The sequence below is a fragment of the Prenolepis imparis genome, unplaced genomic scaffold (genome assembly GCF_030444845.1).
Source record: "Prenolepis imparis isolate NDT839.2.m4 unplaced genomic scaffold, iyPreImpa1.0 SCAF_7, whole genome shotgun sequence".
In the NCBI taxonomy this organism is placed as follows: Eukaryota; Metazoa; Arthropoda; class Insecta; order Hymenoptera; family Formicidae; genus Prenolepis; species Prenolepis imparis.
In genome coordinates this window covers 12,153,385-12,173,874 of record NW_028141165.1, presented here as the reverse complement: position 1 = coordinate 12,173,874, position 20,490 = coordinate 12,153,385, and the positions used below count along the sequence as shown (strand labels likewise).

Genomic DNA, 20,490 nt, shown 5'->3' with positions numbered 1-20,490 from the left:
TTTCAATACAAAACCGAAGAATGACGCGCGCGTAGCGCGCGCTTGGGTTGTCTAGTTTAAAAAATCGCACATGTGTTATCGGTATTTTATAATACATATATGTTAATCAGAAATCACGGGTTCAATTTTGCTTCGCAAACGTAAAACTCCGAATGCAGGAGCTGAGAGAGGGCTAATGCGACGTTTGGCATGCAGCCAAACTGGTGAGGAACAAAAATTTCTTTCCCGGATTTAAAAAAAGACCGATCCTTGAGAAAGTCTTCCATTTTTCAGTTTTCAAAGGATGCGCTGAAAATATTCGTGTTTCTGTCGTGAATTACATTCTCGACTAAACTGTCGAGAGTGTTAATTGCCGTCGTTCTTAAAATAACGCTCGATTAAACAAAGATCCTCTACGATAATTTTCTAAATGCGAACTATCAAATGGAAAAGAAAGAAGGGAAAGAGTGAGAAATGATGCAGAAAACTACAGTGTGAAAACGGGTAATATGACGATGATAATTGCAAAACGCTCATCACGTTTAATTCCTGTTTTCATAGATTGTGATTTCAATTATAATAGTATTAAGAGAACCAACTCTCTTACTCCTAAATTATTGCCAAAATATTTTATATAATTAATATTGTGAAAAAAATTTTTCGAAATTATTTTAAGTATTTATTCCAGCAACTTTCCACGTGTGACGAGATTTTCTCGTTAGACTCATTTCGAAATACATACCTCCATTCTCTTGCAACTTGAACTTTATCATATTTCGCAATCTCTATACATTACTGGCGTGCGCGTGAATTTTCATCGAGAGCAGTCGACGTACTAAGCAGTATACTGAGCTTTCTACGACGCCGAGCAACGGCTCCAATATGGTGCTTTCAATTTTCTCTATTTAGGTTCTAATGAAGAGCAGCCCTACCTCCGACTATAGCAAAGCGCGGCGAGGAAGAAACCCTTGACGCGGGTAAACGGTTACTCGCGCGTTTCCGCTCTTCCGGTAATATTTCAGCAGAAAAGGCAATTTTCAACGGTCTTCCCGGTGCGGTACGTAAATACAGATTTATCGGTTCGCTTAACGAATCATTAACTACGCACTCAATTATATGTACATAGCTCAAGGATGAGCAATGAACGAAACGAATGTGCGATGAAGTATTTCTAAATCATGTAATAACGCTTCGAATTTTCTGACGATAAATTCTATAATAATTTTTTCATATCTGAAAAAGAAAATCTTTCGCGATAGAACATTTAAATTAAAAGAAAAATAATAGAGAAAAATTTGCATGTAAAAGAGCATGTAAAAAAAAAGATTAATAACTTTTATTCAAAGCTGAATAAGATGTGTATAATGTAAATTTAAAAATGTGTGGAAAAATGGAGAATACTTATGATAATGAAATTAATTAGAAATAAATTTAGTGACACACGCTTGGCAACGAAGATCATTGAGAATGCCGCACCTAGTGCCTGATACGGCACTTTCAATTTTTTCTCCACTTGGCTCGTAATGAAGAATCGCCTCGCGAACTACGAGAGAAAGGTGACACGAAGAAAACCCTTGACACGGGTAACCAGTTTCTCTACCCCCTTGTCCTAAGATTGTCGTCATCCCCCAACGAGAGAACGCAGTTTCCACCGCACTACTTCGCGCGACAGAACTTATCTAATATACCTGCTACTCCCCCGCGCGTCACCAACAAACCCTGCCAACCTTCCCCGGCAGACGGTTCGTACACCCTTTACGCCACGTACTCGAACCCTCGGGAAGTTCGTTCTTCCGGGAGAGAGACGGAGACGCGGATAGAGGCGCCGCTACGAATATAAAGTAACGCAGCTCCTAGTGAATATTATATGCGAGCCGAGGGCAAAGACAAAGTCGTTGCACGAAACTCTTTCTCGCAGTATTGAAGGAACGCGGCAATTCATTCAAAGTCAAACGAAACAGAAAAATAGATGAATCAAATAAATGTCGCCGTTGTAACCAATGCGATAAGTATGGTCTATAGTGCAAAGTTGGAAAGTATATATTAAAGTATTATTTTTTTCCTTTCAGCACTATAATTAATACAGTATCGCGCGATATTTACAATCAACTTTATCCCCGATAAGAATTAAAGCATAGAGCTGAGCATAGAGCTTCTTAATATCGCGATTAAACTTTCAAAAGTATAAACGCATTAAAACTTTATTTGTCTATTAGAGTACTGGAAAGTTTATCTTAATAGAATTTTAATGTTTGATTTAATTATCAAGATATTTAATTTTAAACTTTCAGAAGTTGGAACAAATGGCCTCAAATTAAAATAGTCACTAAGACGAAACCGATCGATTTCAAAGTTGTCAAAAGAGTAAGTCAATTTTCTCCTTTTATGAATAAGCTAAGTTAGAATCCAGTGCATAAAGCAGAAGGGACTCGGCTAATACAAATTAACTTAAATATTATTATAATGAAGGCACGCGTTTTATATTATAAAAAGCACAGAATTTAATAAAATAGCTTTAATGCATTATTATGAAGTAATTATAAAAATTACATAAAATAGTAAGTTACATATAACATCATACAATCTCATACGTCACTCTCGAAATCTCATTGCTCACTGCTCTTATGGTTGGCTCTGCCCGAAATGCAGCCATTATGGGTATCAAGGCAATTTGGCAAAAGAAATCTTCGCGTGCGCGTGTGCTCCGATCGAAGGTAGGCAGAAGTCGGAAGTGACTAGTTGCGGCAGGAAGTCAGGGGATGTGGAGATAAAAGAGATTTTTCACTGTGGAGAAGAAGCTGCCTTGAGGATCTGTCGGACGTGACAGTAAGTTTATTGGGGCGGATACAGATTGAAGAGATCCGACGTCCCGATGCGACGCGGAAGAAAATTATCTACTTCGTCTCTACTAGAACCGGGAAGATCGCATGAACGAGCTAAACTATCCTATACCATTCTACCCGCCGAAGACCTTTCTTTAGACGAGTCTCGGATTATTCGGCGCACCTGTTTTCTTAAACCGCTCTTAATCCTTTATCCTTTACGCATTCCTCTTCTAAACAACTCTTCGAATGAGACTCTGTGGATAAATGTTCAGAAAAAGACTTTTCTTCTTTCGATTCTGAAATGCGCATATTTTATACAGGATGTCTTGATAAAAGCTACGTGTACGAAGACTGAAATATATCTATACGAGACATTCGTATATCCAGAAGTTTTCACATATTATATTGATCATTATCTCTTTGACAAAAAATTAAAATGTTCAACCTCCGTAGAATTGTCAAATTTCCTTTGCCGAGTAATATACGAGAGCGATTTAATTCCCTCTATTCGTATGCGCTATCTTCGCGAATGTGATATTTCTGCGTTATGTAAGTATAATATATTAAATAAAAGCTCGTATATAAGGAAAAGAAGAGAATAAAGAACGCTGTGAAAGATTTCTCAAGAGATCGTTTGGTTCAAATTACGCCACAATGTATCATCATTAGAATCTGTCAGATCATCAAACAGTTTCTAATACATGCGCGGGAGAGAGAGAAAAAAACGAGTGTGCATAGAGAGAGAATTTTACATTTCTACAAAATCTGAATTCTTTGTACTCGAGAAGGTTTAAATTTCCTTTTGAGAATATCGAAATTAATTGAACACGTTAAATATCAGAACCGAGGATTTAATAATAACGTCTTGGCTGGACTTTGTTCGTTCCTGAGATGTATCACTCGAAGTTCCATTAACATAGTCATAATTTTCACTTTTTCAACATTTATTGCCGAATCGCATTTTCGAACATTCGTAATAAACCATCTCGTGTGACGCAGGACAGTCAGCGTTCTATTTGCCGCTAATTAGAAGCAACAGTGACGACTAATGATTAGCGCTCTGATAATTTGAACCAATTAATCATAACTTTGATCAACAATTCGTAATATTCAGTTATATTGTTATTTGCACGGAATAACGATGTCACTGAACAGATACGTGGCTTATATTCGATCTGAACCGATACCGATTTTCACCTGAGTCATTTATGCGCTATCGATTCAGCACATCAATAGCGCAGCTCGTAAAACGCACATAATTGGCTCTGCAATCTTTGTTGCCGAGTAGCACTGTCTTGCGATCGTAAATGATAACGCTAATGCAGAATATTGAGTTCAATTAACCGTATAATTACACGTTTAAGTACACGCGCGTATTGCACGCGAAACTATTATCAAAACTACATCGTGTAAGCATCAGAATTTCGAGATTTCTGTCTCCTGTAAAATCTTATATCTCGCGGTCGACGAAACGGAAAGCAAACGTACGGAAATCAGGCAGACGTTTGTCATTAGTGGTGCGGAAACCGGATTTAAAGTAGTCGGAACTCGGTCTGATGGGTTAAAAGAAGGCAACCGGCTGCCGGAGAAAAGGAACGAAAGGGGGCGTAAAGAAGATTGGGGCCGAAGTAAGTTTCCGAGGAAAGAGGGGGAGGGAGGGAGAAGCAAAAGGGTAGCGAAGGATGAGATTTAATAAAAGATTACTAAGTGCCCGAGCGATGTACCTGGTGTTCGATTTTCTAAAATTTAGATCGAGAATAAGGTCGCGCGCGCAAGTGGTCGGACGTTTCACTTTTCGTCTCGAAACCTCTCAATTAACGTGTCTGTTTCGTTCGAGATTTGATTATAACCACGATTCGGCAATTAACGTCTTGCGAAGCATTTGCGTGTCAATATATTGTATATATTCAACATATATTTCAAAAATATCCTCGCGCCAAACAATGTAAATTATATCCTTTACGATCCTCCCTTCCGGTTTATTAAAGGCCTTAACTCCCTTCGCGGATGTAATCTGAACTTCATTATTTAAAATTCAGCCGGTGCAGCGATTGCATTCTCGCGCGGGACGACCGCATGAAAGATTCAGACCAGGGTCGTGCCGAGAGAAATTGACCGACATAAATTATTTCAGTATTCTCTTGGCGCGGCGAGCGCGGAAACTCGGTCGAATGATGCTTACAATTTTAAACGCGCAGCACGCGCGGTCTCTGCATAATATAAGTAATTCTTGCGGCAAAGAGCATCATCCGTCGTAACGAAGGAGCCGTTTAATGCGGGTTTGTCGAGTGAAGATCTGACCCTTTCTCGTGAGAGAGGATGTAGGTATATTTTTTGCGAAAAATAGAAAAGACGAACCAATGCTCGATTAAGAAATATTATTTAGATAATTTTTATGCTTTTTTTGTAAACTGTAAAAATATTAATAACTTTTCGAATACAGATTAATTCGAACAGATTTTCTTTTCCATTTTTATAGAATAAATAATATATCTCTTGCGTGCGCATATAATTTGGAACATTTTAATGAGTGAAATTTTAACACCGTCATATCTCCGCTTGACATTCAAGCACGCTTTATTTATCTCCGGAATCTTGGAAACCGCCGGATAGAAATATCGTTTATACTACATGTACAAAGCTGAAAGGAGAAGTATAAGTATTCTCTTTTCGTTTGCTCATCCTTTCAAAATCCTCTCTCTCTGTCTCTCGCACCTATCATCCGGTTCACAAAACTTTCCTCGTAAAATCACTACGAAGATTTCATTAAGCGAACGCTTACTCGTCATCTGTTCCGAGATAATGGACCTTCCTGGTGTCCTGGATGAAAGAAAAAGAAGAGATATAAAAATAAAAAAAAAAGAGAATTATATAGAAATAGAACGAGTGAGCGAGCGAGCGAGAAAGAATACTGAGGCGTAAAGAGGATAACAAGAATGCCGAAAGCTGTCGACAAAATGAGTTTATCCCAATGTTAGGGTAGCGACAAAGATCATAGAAGACCATATGAGAATTGCTAGCTTCTATATCGACGTTCGCAACCTTTTCCCTCCTTTTCACAGAATAAAAATTTATCTCAATATGACAATACATATGTTACGAAATATATAACAAGAACATATAAGAAACCGGTTTATTGCATTTTCTGACAAACTGACTGCTTTTACGGATATGAGAGGTAATATATATTGTGTAATTCGAATATTTCCAATGATACCTCGCGCACGTATTTTGCGTTAGGGAAAAAAAATTCTTATTTCAATTTATTTCAATTATTCGAATAATTCAACTCGATACTCGAGTATTTATAGTCTCGATTTCAATGTGCATTTCGGCGGCCATGCTTAATCGTCGCGAACGGTATTGAGTTCCGCGTGTTCAACCGTGACCGAGTCTCGTGTCACGCTCCAAGTTTTTCGCTCGGTCTGACAAACGAAACATTCGTCACCGAGCAATGCGAAACACTCTCGGTATGCTCAAGGCCAATGACCACCTCTATTTTCGGCGGCATTCTGTAAAGATTTGACCGTTCGCGCTGACTCGCTGACACGTCAGGAATGCATCGACCAGCAAGAGAAAGATTAATCATGGCAAAGTTCGCAACAAGAGACGACGCTAGTTAAATGAACCCGGTCAAAGTTTTATTCGGATACGATTCATTTGACTTTGTTACTTCCGCATCAGTATGCGCCTCGTTGGAGCTGCTCCTTTTTATCAAATATTTATATCGGGTTCGATCGTGATTTTCACCGCTACGATGTTAATTTATTACCGTTGAACGAGCAACGGGAATTGAAGAACTTGAAGAATAACTCGCACGCGCAAAATCATTTTGCGATATACAACATGATTGCCGCGATTGTCGCGATTCTGAGAGATGCTATCTGTATTACTTAAAATAATATTATCTTACAGACGTCGTTGAAGATTTAACATTAAACGCCGGCAGAGCAAACGATATAGTTTTAAACTGATAATCCTAACGCGTTAAATCAGTTACATTTATTTTACAGATTTTATATTCATTTCATAATTTTATTTATGATATATTACGTCACGTAAAGTTTTACTGTTTCTTTTTCTTTTTACCGATCCGATCTTAAATCTTAACTCAGCTTCGTGCAGATGATCGACAAGTCCACACGTACATGGCACAAACTGATTGAAACTGATTAAAGTGCCATTTCCGTATGCCAATGACATTACAAGTCGGAAATCCAGAGACTTGCGTCGGTCTTCGTGCGACACGCGAGCCATGGCACGTGATACATTTTAACGAGCCTATACGGAGCACCGCGTGATTCCAGCGCAAAATGTACGAGTGCTCCTATTATTCGTACCGCATGCCAAATATTCACTATGCCGAAGCGAATGTCTTACCGTAATGACAATGCAACCATCGTGACAATATAACAAGTGACACGGCTTGTCATTTAAATATAGTACGCTTTATTTCGTCAAATAGTATATATCGAATTCTAATTGAATATTAAAATGTCAACAGTCTTAATAAACTGTCAACCTAAATCATCATATATTTATAACGAAAGTTTGTACAAAATAATATAATAGAATTCTCATCTCTTTCTCTTTCTCTCTAGATACAGTTTCTGTAGGATTGCTTAACCCAATTATTCACCCCCTATATATGTAATACCAAAGATAGACCCTCTGTGAATACACATGCGTACACGCATATATGACAATTCACCGCATTTACGTGTACATATATATACACTTGGCAGTGCATATATTTGGGCGGGATAACGCACGTGAATATATACATTGAAATACATACCAACGTGCTGCCTGAATTCTAATGGTGACATCGAGTTTGTGCAGACTGCACGCCGGTGTGTACACGTCCCGCTGCCGTATACATGCACGCCCGTGTGCGCGTGGAGAACATCAAGAAGCGTGTCTGCTTGCAGACTAATCGAGTCTAATGAGCCCGCACCCTACGAGCGGAGATTAAACCCACCGGTTACAGAGCGGTTAAATGACAGCGTAGTAAATCGCGCGGTAACTTTGGAGAAAAAAAAAGAGACTAAGCAGAGACGAGACGATGTGACGCCGTATATATCATCTAATAATTTTCCGTGCGCGCATACACAACGTCGAGTCGCGAAAGATGCACGCTCGATGATCGCTGCTGTGTCAGCTGTATCGCTGTACCCCCGTACATTAGATTGAAATTTTGTACACCGGAATTAATAGTCGCAAAAAGCCACGAATAAAAATTTACGATAAAAAAGCGATCCGCATTCGCGCGCGCGCGGGTGCACGGATTGAAACTCAATTAACCCAATTTGCATGGGCCGACATTCATTATCGGTCCTGGTGCGCACGATGCTGGTTCACACACGGGGCGTTTTGGACAAAACGCGAGCCGCGATTAGCGTCAGGCATTAAAAACGCACGAACAACAGGCAAAATCTGATTAATCGCTGGGATGGATATTGCGAGTACATTAACGTACGCGCGGCAGGGCGTTACACGTGGCGATAATAATCTCGCCGGATTGCAAATCGAGCAGATGGTCGATCAATTTTGAGAGGATTATAAATCGACGTGCTCTAAATAAACTTAAATCAACGTAACCGTGCGATAACGTTTGACGAGAGGAGATGTACTTTGGTATACGTATTATGCCGCCGCAAACGCGAGGGTTAAATGCGGCGGGCGTACTTAAATAATGCATAGCAACGTTTTACAACAAGCATCCGTCATCAGATATGCAAATCGTTCGCGCAACAAGCGATAAATTTGCATCCTTTTTGCATACATTAACCGCACAATTACTAGCACGGTAGTATCTTTCTGTCAGATGTTACGGCCGCTAGTATCCGCACATAATCCTAATAACTTGCGAAACGTTTTGAAATAGGAGATACAACTCGAGTGTTTAAAGTTGACCGCCGCTCGAAAGGAATTGGTGTAACGCCAAGGGAACGTATTTCATCTTACGTCGCCAACTAAGTGCTCCTCGTCGCTCTTGTCGAAAGCTGGATGAAGCACACATGTGCCCTTTTCAAAGGTTGCGCTTTTATGCAACTTGATGGCGCGGTCTTGGCTCTAGGCAGCTCCAAGAAGATTGAAAATACGAAATCTAGACCGTAGAGGGCTTAACCTAGTTCGTGTGTCTCACAGTTTTTCATCACTTAGAGCTACTCGGATGCTACCTAGCGCCGCCACTAGCTCCTCAAATCTACATTTTTCAACAACGTTATTAATGTTACGGGAGCGCAAGATTGTCACTTTCTCGTTAATTTCTCGAACAGTACTTTATACAGAGACTCGATGCAGAGATTTAGACTTCAATATGTAACAAATAATTATTCGCGTATCCGTTGGATTTTGCCGAGTGGCTTGATAAGCTTGTGACGGTAACGACGCACTAATAAAGTAAGCAATCAAAGTTGGGTCAACCATTAGTACACAACTACCCCTCGAAACTCTGATATAATTTGATAGGGAAAACGCGGGGGAATTCATAGGGTAATAAAACACAATTACCCGAATCGTTGTATCGGGGATACAAATTGCGGAGATACGCGAGGATCGACGTGGAAACTGGTAGGAGGAAAGGATTAGCCTAGTTCATAATATCGTTAGAAAGTTCCCGCCATTGAGATATGAATACAAAGCAGCGTGTCTCGCGTATAAGCCTTACCTTCGCACACATGTGTGTATCTACATGTACGTATATTATATATACCAATGTCGTCGCATTGCACAGTATTGGGTCAGTTCGGTGGGCGTACTGGAGAATCGAGCGAACATACGGGACCGTTCTCCCCGTAAAGTGGATTACGCCGATTACAGGACGAACTTAATTAAGGACTGCCACATAAATAACCTTCACCTTCCGCATTGTCAAGTGCGCGAGTTACGTGAGTAATCCCACGCTACTCGAATTCCTCGCGTCTCTTCACTCCGAAAAAAAAGAAGAAGCGACGATACGAATAGGAAAGAGTACACAGAATTTGTTAATTATGATTTACTACTTTGTCCATACATATGCATCGACGTACGTGCACTCATTTGCGCGAGCGTTTGCATACGGAAAATAAAAAAAATAAAATAAAAAGAAAAATGAATTATAAATAGAATAATTTTAAAAAAATCGATTTTTAAATTGAAAAAATAAATATCAGTCAAGCCCCTACAAAAATATTGTATAAAATATATTTTTAATATATATATTCTTTTTTCTTTTTTTAAAATTGTTATAACATTCCTTTGCATATAAATTGTACGATAAATTTTTAAAAATCGGAAATATTAAGTTTTTATACGATTTAATAAAGAGACTAATTTTAGCATAATAAACTGTCGGACTTTTTTGTAACTGGCGCTCAATACTTGACTAGAGAAAAATTGATGATTAATTATTACAAACTTTCGCGACAGAAGTATGTACTCGGATATTCTCAGAAGTAATCAATGTAATTTTCACGGAAAAAAATTCCATGCATCCCTGAGTGAATACACTATAAACATTGCAATGACTCTAGATAGCGTCTGTGAAAAAAACAGTGCAAACAGATAAAAAGAACCAAGACGTACTTGATATCCGAATACGCATAGCGTTAGTTAGCACGTTTAAAGTTGAATGCGGAGAACGAAAACAAAACGGTTCCAATAGCAATTTCGAAAAACATTACGTCAAAAATTGAATTTTGGCCGAGCTCAATCTTCGTGTATCGCGGGATTGTAAGCGATAATGGACCGACGATCGCTCTCGCAAGAACGGTATATGTTAGAGGCATTGAAAGGGAAAAGAAAAAAGCACTCTGGGTAGCGAAGGGGGACTCGCTCGTATGTGCCATTTTGATTGAATTTTTTTTCCATGTACGACGAAATTCATTCGCTCGTCGCCGGTCGCCGGCGAGTTAAGCGCCCCGCGTTCGCTCGTGCGTTCGACCTCGCGCTTTGTATCCGCGTCGACTTTTTCAAACCCGCTCCGCGCAACGCGCCGCTATTGCGGCGGTGCGTGAATCGCATAACAGCCTCGATACAACGAGCGATAGCTTGGTGCAGCGACAGCCGGGCGGCAGTATCTACGGAATGCAATTCACGGAAGACAATGCACCGCGTTAAAATGGCTCGTATAGATAACCCGATGCCCTGGTGGAGCATACCGTACATGCATAATACACATACACGTGCGAAGAGAATCGATATCCGCGCTAGGCTGCTCTTCTTTTACGGGCCGTCGGCGGGAAGGAATAAAGGGAATGCAACGACTGGCAATAAGGACGAAAGGCGAAGACAGGAACCCTGCCCGGGAGGCTAAGTCAGGAAGGTAGATGCAGGACGTCAAGATCCTTTCACCTTTTGCGACCCCTATATTAGCCCGATACTGGCGCGGCCCTCCTTTTTCTTCGTACATAACGTATATTTCGTCCTTTGAGTCCGGCACGAAAGCCAAGTCCTCCGAGGATTGTAAATGGAAGAAATATGTCATCTTTCTCGTGCTCGAGCGGTGCAATTTGCATCCCTCTTGCGTCTGACCGTCATAAAAATACTCTACTGCTCCGATTGTGCGATAGAAGAATTACCGCGTGTGTGCGAAAGGATTTATAAATGGAATTTTTCAATTTGTTATAATCGCGATCTGCTATTATATAACAGACTGAATATCTATTACACGGCTTTAATTAACAATTACGCAAACGAGGGGAACGATAAGAAGTCCGTATACGATGCAACGTGGCACCGCTTTATCCCTCTTTAATTCCATTGTAATAAGATTATTCACGCATTGTAATATTATTTATTAAGTACATCTCGAGTATTAGCTTAACCCGGAACGCTGTTTCCCTTATCATCTCTTAATCGAATAATAAATATATCTCTCTTGAGCACGCATATATACATGTTCGCGATATAGACGGGAAATGTTACGTAAGATAAGGTTGAGCGCTTCGCGAAAAAAGACGAGGGAATTTAAATGTTCGTCTGTGTGTGTATGTATACATATACGCGAACGACATAATTTACCCTTCCCCTTTTCTCTGTTCCCTTTCTCTCATTCTGTCTTTCTGCCGATGCGTCGTATGCACACATGCAAGAATCTGCATTCTCCCGCAGAGGCTCTCGCGCAGATAGTTTGTACACGGACGAGAATTTAGAATGGAATAAGTGACGACGACGCGGCGGTGTCGCGGTGGAAGAAAAGGAGGAAGAGAGTTTAAATGCTCAAGTGCGCGCAGAAATATATATGTACGTATGTAAAGATTATATGGGTGACATGTGTATATGTGCACAGCGATACCGTATTCCTCCAGGTGTACTATAAGGTATACTAAGTACACGCAACGCCCTACGGATCTACATACGTGTGCGTGCTGTGTTAGGCCGCGTGCGTGATCGTGCTTGCGCGTGCACAGACGCTTTACATAATATCTTTGCTATTGTAAAATGCAAAGTACCGGCGCGCGAGAGAGTCCCGCTGAGCCAGCTTTTCCTTGCGTCGCGCTCGCACACTCCACTACGCAATCCTGTGTATATATATATATATGTGTGTGTGTGTGTGTGTGTGTGTGTGTATGTGTGTGTGTGTGTGTGTGTGTGTATGCGTGGAACGAGCGTGCGTAGTTGTGTGAGAGCGAAAGGAGAGAAGCTACGGGTGCGGCGAAAACTCGGTTGGGAAGAGACGCCTCGAAAGCAAGTTTTTGTCTTCTCATGTAAATCGCGACGTAGCTGGGGCGATTGAAGGCTTAAGCACATATTTTTATATTCCCTTCCTGAAACGATTCTCCTGCGCGCCGCATTCTTTCTAGCTTTTCTTCTTTTTCTTTTCTTTTTTTTAAGTATTTGAGCGCTTCTAAAAAGAGCCACCGTAATACAACATCGCGCGAAAGAGCTCGTTGAATAATACACGATACAATTAGTGAGATAATTATGAAAATAAAGCTCGCACAAGCAAAGTCAGATCAAAGTAAAATTACAAACTGCCATTTACTAAAAACTAACACCATTATGTATCATTGTGTATCGTTTAAACGGAAAATTATACTGCTTTCAAAAATTTAGATATAAATATTTCAATTTAGATATATATATAAATTTAGAATTATATATCGTAATTAAAAGAGCAGAATCTAGCACACACAATAACAAAATTTTATTTTTAAAACGATTTGCACACACAACTTCATCATTAAAACATAATATCATTTTTATAGACAAGCACAATTGTTAGCGAAAGTGCAAATTTATCATACTCGTTATTCTTCGGAATATATCGCAATCAGAGTATCTACTTGAAACGTTCATTGGATTGCAGAGAATCCTCTTGTGATACCCGCTTGAAATTCTCAACGAGTAACCTGCAATCTCCTCAATCATTAGATACCTTCGATCGACAGCGTTCGATTGCACAACTGAAAAGAACCTTACCAGCAACGATAGCGATAAGTTCATCTATCAAATTTTCGCTTGGTAAAACACGGTAGCGTTTCCATTAAAGACCACCGTCATTAACAAAAACACCATATAAAATGTAAGAATTCGCGATTCTTTGACGCGGTCGCTGATGTAACAATAGAAAACAAAAATCGAACTATTTTCTGCTGCATCGAAACGCGAAATAAAAGCATCATAATCGGCTCTGTAAAAGAGATATCCCGGCAGTCCTCTAAAAAAAAGCGCTCGATTTTTACAGTTACCGCGATGCGCAATGCCGGGAATGCATTTCGATATGGAGATATGATCTTCGTACGCGACAGACGTGTGAAAGATTAATGGCGAAGCGGCGTACGCAGTTTTCGGTTGAACCGGCCTCTCTCCCGTTGACAGGATTAAAAAATTCAACAATTCACGGCAGCGCGAGATGTCGTTTCTAAAGTATGTTCATCAAAATAATTTAATCGATCATACTATTTAAACGGGATTTTTTTTCAACAACCGCGCGCAAACGTGCGCGATTTTATATATTTCTACGGTTCTGCGATTTCAGCAGCGCGACGCGGCTCGCCAAAAAAAAATACGAACGAGCTCTTTCGTTCACGTGCAATTAACCAGCCCGCGTTGGTGGTAATCTATCCGACAGTGTAGTCGATACAAGATTGCGCACGAAAAAAAATCGCCATCCGCCCGCGAGAATTTTGCGCGTTGAAAAAATTCTTTTAAATTTTCCTTTAAAAAAAATTCTTCAGACTTTTATATATCGTTATTCGCTGTTTAATCGGAATCGACGGGAGGAATGTCAACGAGGGAAAATTTATTTTACATCTGACATAAATTAGCCACTCAAGGTACTCCGTAATGCCCCAAGTAAGATTGAAAATAACTCGGCAAGATATAACTTTCGGAATCTCGCGTTTTAACATCGTCTCGCGCCTCTATCTCGCGGCGGAAACGAGATTTCTCAGCGGGAACACTCGAACAATATATCAACGGACGTATGCGAGAAGAAGTGCCAGTGACACCGTGACTACTCTCGAGCAACTCGAACTACCGCGTCGAAGTAACCGCATTCCGACACTTCGTCGCTTACCATTGCAATTAAGGTAAACGATTACGCCGGAGCGAGATGCCACTTTGTGTATCCGAGCGCGCGTGTACTGAGTTCTCGCGCCATTTCACGTGGCTTGACACTTTCTCCCATGCATGGAAGAAAGATTAAAATCGAAATGTGCACGCATATATACGCGCATTCTATTATACAGACAAATTCTAATGTACATTATATAGAAAAGGGATACGCAGGATGTGTAACGCATTTATCGTTTAGAGACGGGGGAGAATAAAATCGTCGCCGCGAATGTGTAATTTATATATATACGATGAATTTGTATTACTACTCCTACGCGCATGACTAAATCCTATTTCATCATACATATAGCTCCATGGTACTCGAAGACTAGTTGGATTTTCGTTTTCATCCGTGAATGGCAGATTTACCGATGCCGCAGATTTACGTAAATGTAAACGATCGATAGCTCGAGAGAAAATGAGTAAGTTTCGTTTATCGAGTGAAAGAGACGATTTATATACATATATATATATATATATATATATATATAACATCAACATTTTATAATTAAAGAAAAAACTAATAACATATGAGATACTGGCGATATAAATATTTTTTAAATATTCCTCACTCTCTAGTATAGATATATGAGAATTAAGCCATAAAATAAAATGTTTATACATATAGGAGATTTAATGTGTAGCGATATGAACGTGAATTATACACAGCCTGCCACGTACAGTCAAAATGTTTACATTCTTCAAAAGAAAAATCTATGGGGAAATCCGCCACTGAATATCTGCGAGAATATTCCTCCGAGTAGCTCGTATCTCACACTTCGGCCAACGAGTGCGGGAGCACGTTTTCGGTTAGCGATATTCCGTGGGTCCGTGTATCCACGCCAGTCTAAGTAAGCCTTCCGGGTCCCGAAGGAAACGTTTACGACCAAGTTAGCTGCTAATCCTAGCCATAGTTATAGTCATTAAGCCACGCTTAAACCGACGTTATTGCTTGCATTAGTTTCCGACCGGGCTTTCGCGTAACGCTCAATTTCGGTGGTGGCGATATCGTACTTTATTTCACGATCTATTGCGCGACGAGAGGACAGGGATACAAAGGGACGCAAATTCTTCTCATTCTCCGCACATGTTCGAAGCAAGGCGCAGGACCAGAATATATTTCATCGAAATTAATCACGCAAATGATAATGTCACGCTGACACGTGAAAGCTAGAAAACAATCTTCTCAGATTTCGTTATTTTTCGCTTCATTCATCGCTTCGCTTTCCTTGGATGTTACCTAAGAAATGCATGTGCATCGAGATGAGATCTAGTTAAAGGCTGCAATCCTTCCGAGCGATAATCAAAGGAAGACACATCCTGTGCGCGTACGCTTGTCGGCACAAAGGCAATCAATAATCACGAGCTAAATTGCATTTTGCGAAGCGTCATTGTTTCTCTGTCGCGAAACTACTCGCGGTGCTTCATTTACTAACATCAGCTGATTTGTTTGATATTTCGATTGCAACGGTAAAATCAGATCGGCGATTAAGGTTCTTCGCTCCAACTTTCAAGCATGACGATTATATAATTTATTTAATTCCTTCTCTCTTTCTCTCTCTTCCTCGTTTTCTCTTGTCCCTCTGCTTTCTCGCAGAGAACATAAGTCATTTTGAATTTGCAGATTATGAGATTGGCTGCATTACGGGGCATTATGGCATTTGATAGATGCCTATTTGCGTCCGCGCGCGTAGGAAGCGAGTAATCAGTTCAGTTTCGACAATGCATTTCAATATGTTGCATGTGAAACAACATGTACGGAAAATTAAACCTGTGTTATTCGATGCATGTGGTATACGACGCGAGATTTTCGACTGGGCGGATCCGCTTGGTATCTTCTTACGGCAGGTAACGATCGAGGGATCGATATTTCGAGAGGGTGCGGAGAGGGATGATGCATTTAGAAGCGCGCTACATCATTCGTTATTCCCCGATCAAATATCCGCACCGCAGCTCCGCAGCTGATACATAATCCGACCTACTCATCGGTGGCGATGGGCTGAACCGCCGACAGAGAAAAATCCACTTATAGCTCGGCCATCGGTTCGCCGTTTCAAAATTAACTCTAATCTAGGATCAGACCGCTTATAAAGTGCGGCGGAGATTTATGAAAAAAAATGAAATCGACCGAGACGGCGACGACGGACGGATGTGCTCTAATTGCGTCCAACGACGGACAGGCTTTCTCACCGGATAATTGTACATTATTCCACGTCGCGGATTTTGCCAAGGCCCGGTCGGAATTTGTTATACGGCTAAAGGTAGGCTAAAGAGTGTGCATCCGGCGACAGCGAGGTAACTTCACGGTGGAATACATAGTTTCAAGACCGATTAATATTTAAGAAAAAGTAAAGTCGCGAAAATTTTAGCCGTGACTATTAACCTTTGCTATTTGTTGATTATTTTCCGCAGATATTTTGAAAGGGATCTCTTTTTCTTTTCTTTTTTTTTAATTCCAATGTCGCAAAATAATAACTTGAAATTTATCTATTCTGAAAACTCATTCTCTTATTCTTCTTGTAAAAATGCTTGTGTATTCATGAACATTTACATCAATAATTGAAATACTTTTTCATATTCTTTATCATTTAAAAATTTATTTGCTTTTTCCATATTTACAGAGCTATCAAATAAAACTGTTGCGTAAAACTGCAACAAGCAAAGGAATATCCTTGTTCAACAATTTAATTCTTTTACAGAAAGAGAAAGAGAGAGGGAGAGGGAGAGAGAGAGAGAGAGAGAGAGAGAGAGAGAGAGAGAGAGAGAGAGAGAGAGAGAGAGAGCACATTCGCTTCGATATATGTACATATATCTAAAATTCGTTGGATGATATTGTCACTGAAATAATACGCACAAACGCGCAGCACAAACTGATAGTTTTCGTTCCGGCGTTTGTGGCTTTTGTTACTTTGTTACAAACCAGAGATTCATATTTTCACCGATACATTCGCCATTTATCTGATAAACACGTGTAGGTAAATCGAATTTTACAAACGCGCTTTTGAGGTCAGAAATAACGGATATGAAAGCAAGGAACCATAGGGGGTAAGCAGAGTATTATCCGCGAATGTAATGTCGATCGGATGATATAAATCTCGATTACGCGCCGCGGAATATCGAGATATTGAGAAAGAGAGAAAGAGAGAGGGAACGCCATGTATCTGACAAAATAATATGCGGTAACATAGTGAAACCATGCATCTAACAAAATAGTGCAGCAGTATAACGTGCATAAATTATGACATAAACCGTGAATACCTAATATCACTCTTGCTTTATCCGACGAGTATACTATTATCGTAATCGAGATTGCGCGATAAAGCGCAAATTGGCCGCGATCATAATCTCTTCACCATATCAGATTGATCGCACGATATTCTCGCTATTTTTCACACAAACGAAAGATTCTTTGCGATTTATATTCTTCAAACATATTCATATCGAACAAATTTTGTGTTTCTTAAATTATTAACATGTACCTGCGTAAAATATCACTATAGAGCCTCGAGACTCGAAGTGACAACGGTGCAACTAGTCTGCGTGATCGTGTAACAGCATTTTCGATTGTTGTTGAGAGTTAGTTGAATAATGTTGAGGTAATGTTTAGGACAAGCAAAAGCTCGCGTCCGTTCAAAGCAGTCTCGTGCTAATATCAAACTATCGTTAACCGTTATCCGGCAAAGTGCTATCAATTTCTCGTATGTAGCTATCATGGCACCGATCTTCGCGAGTCGAAACTTTATAATAAAAAACAGACCAAAAAAAAACCACAATGGCTCGATCGAAATCTTTAGAATCAAATTTAGGAGAATAAAAAAATATTTGTCAAAATTGCTAGGAAGCATCGTATTCATAACAAAAATTGTGATTTTATTACACAGGAATAGAGGGAAAAGGTATTCTCTTAGAATATTACGAGTACCCTAGACTGACACGATAAACGAATAACGTCTACCTCATTATATCCATTATTTCTTGCTGGTGCCTCCCCTTTGAAGAAAACCCTATGTTTCATATATCCTTTCCCTTTTTATGATGGCAGAGCATTATGCGACAGTGTAATATGAAACTAGCTATCTCATCTCCTTACTTGTATATACACTTGATATATAGATGTCTATATCGTACTGAAACCGCCATTAGAAAACTCTGGAAAATTTTCAAACTACATGTTCATCTAACAATTGCAGACTATATTACAAGAACGTAATGTTTTGGAAAAATTCTATTTTGTAAGAACAGATTCGAGATTATCAAATTCAATATAACAATAAATTCTTGTTAGTAATTAGCCAAAAGCCGGAAAATTTGAATTATACACTATATATTAACTTTACAAATTTAAAATATTAAAAATAAGAGATTACAGATAATATAAAAATTATTCATTATCTAGATGCTATATGAATATTTTCGAGCTATAAATGATACTAATTTTGCCTAACAATCTAGATTCGATGCAACGATCAATCGGATATGAAAGCGCAAATAAAATGACACGCAACTTACTGCAAATGCACGGAACAGCCCTGCACATGTCGCGAATCTCGTGCGCGGTTTCCGGTTCCGCCCGAACGCCACCATGTAAAACCAAAGCGAGTTCGGTAGACCGGCAGACATTCGACCGCCTCTGCTTCTTCCCTATCGGGGATGGGGTAGGTTTCGCGAAAGGATACGATAGAGAAAAGGCGGAGGAGAGTTAACGGAGATGGAGGAGTCGAAAGAAGGAAGAAAGGGCGGCAAAGGAAGGAAGAGAAGGAGCAAAAGATGCACGGAAAGTGGAGGAACCAGAGGCATCGTCCGACCCTCGGTTCTCCCCAGACGCACCCCTCGCCACCCCTTTTCTCTTACCTCCCGCACACTCTTCCTTGCACTACTCCACTAGACTACTCAAGGCACTCTTCGCACCCTCTCCCTCTCCACCTTTCCCGTTCCTTCGACCTTGTTTCTCGCACTCCGTCGCTCTCTACTTCGCGCCGTGTCTCGACTTCATGTGTACCGCCAAATGGAGTTACTTTGCTGCTCTGTGTGATAAGCGTGCGCGTAACGGCAAAACTATTGTTAACCTTTCGTTCAAACTAATATATATTTCGTCATTTGATGCATTTTATTCGGAAAAAATGCATAGCTTCATTACCTGTAATTATTTGGGGAAAAAATGCGGTGAGATCTATAAACATTTTTATCGCGAAGACGCAGAATTACTCTCGAAAATATCCGAATCTATCCGACCGTATGTGTATTCAGCGATTCAGCACTTTTCATTAAGAACGTTAATAATGGTTACCGTCGTCGTTACAGATCGTCTAACAATCGCAGTTGCGCAGATATCGCAAAGAGGAAGAGAGAGAGAGAGAGAGAGAGAGAGAGAGAGAGGCGGGTAAATTTAGGCGTAATTAAATACGCGCGTCGGCCTTGATATTATTAAAGTTACAATGCAGAAGTGTATTTAATTAACTTCCGATATTGGCGTCCGTGCAATCGCATACGCGTCTACCGAACGCGCGGATCAATTTACGTCGAATTTATTGTGCGCCGTGTTGTTGCCCGCCGTATTCATAATTCAACGATACATCGGGTTAATATTAAATATCGAATTAGTACGTTCAATCAACCGCGAGCGCGAAACGCTTTGTCGGAAATTTATAGAAATTACCACTATTTTTGAGTTTTAATAAAGGTCGCCGCGACGAATGGAATTTTATTCGTTCGCGTTCGCTAACATGGTCAATTTATCTGATATTTATTTACACATCATCGCACTGAATATCCAACGTAAGTGCATTGCGTATAACCGTCGCATCTCGCCGGCCAATTTATTCAACAACGAGCCCACTTATTTAACAATGACGTATCCTGTTAAGACTCATACGTATTCTCGCACGGATTCCACGATAATTAAGAATTCTTAATACATAACAAAATAATAACTATTTAATTGAATTAAAACTAATTTTATACATAGCCAGGCTTTAATTTAGCGTCAGCCATTATTACTATTCTGCATTCGGTGTATTCAGAAATTTCAAAAGTAATTAACTTGACATATAATTACATTATAATATTCTAGTTCATGTTTTAGTTTAAAAATGAACATTGCTGAAGTATAACTGTATAAACGTAAAATACAACTTTTTTCGCA

The 20,490-nt window shown here is 39.9% G+C and overlaps 1 protein-coding gene across 3 annotated transcripts in view; it reads right to left on the bottom strand.

The window, feature by feature from the left end:
• Positions 1 to 20,490, bottom strand: part of LOC145939027 (uncharacterized) — a 300,920-nt gene that overhangs the window by 244,627 nt on the left and 35,803 nt on the right. The gene's annotated exons all lie outside the window — the stretch shown is intronic.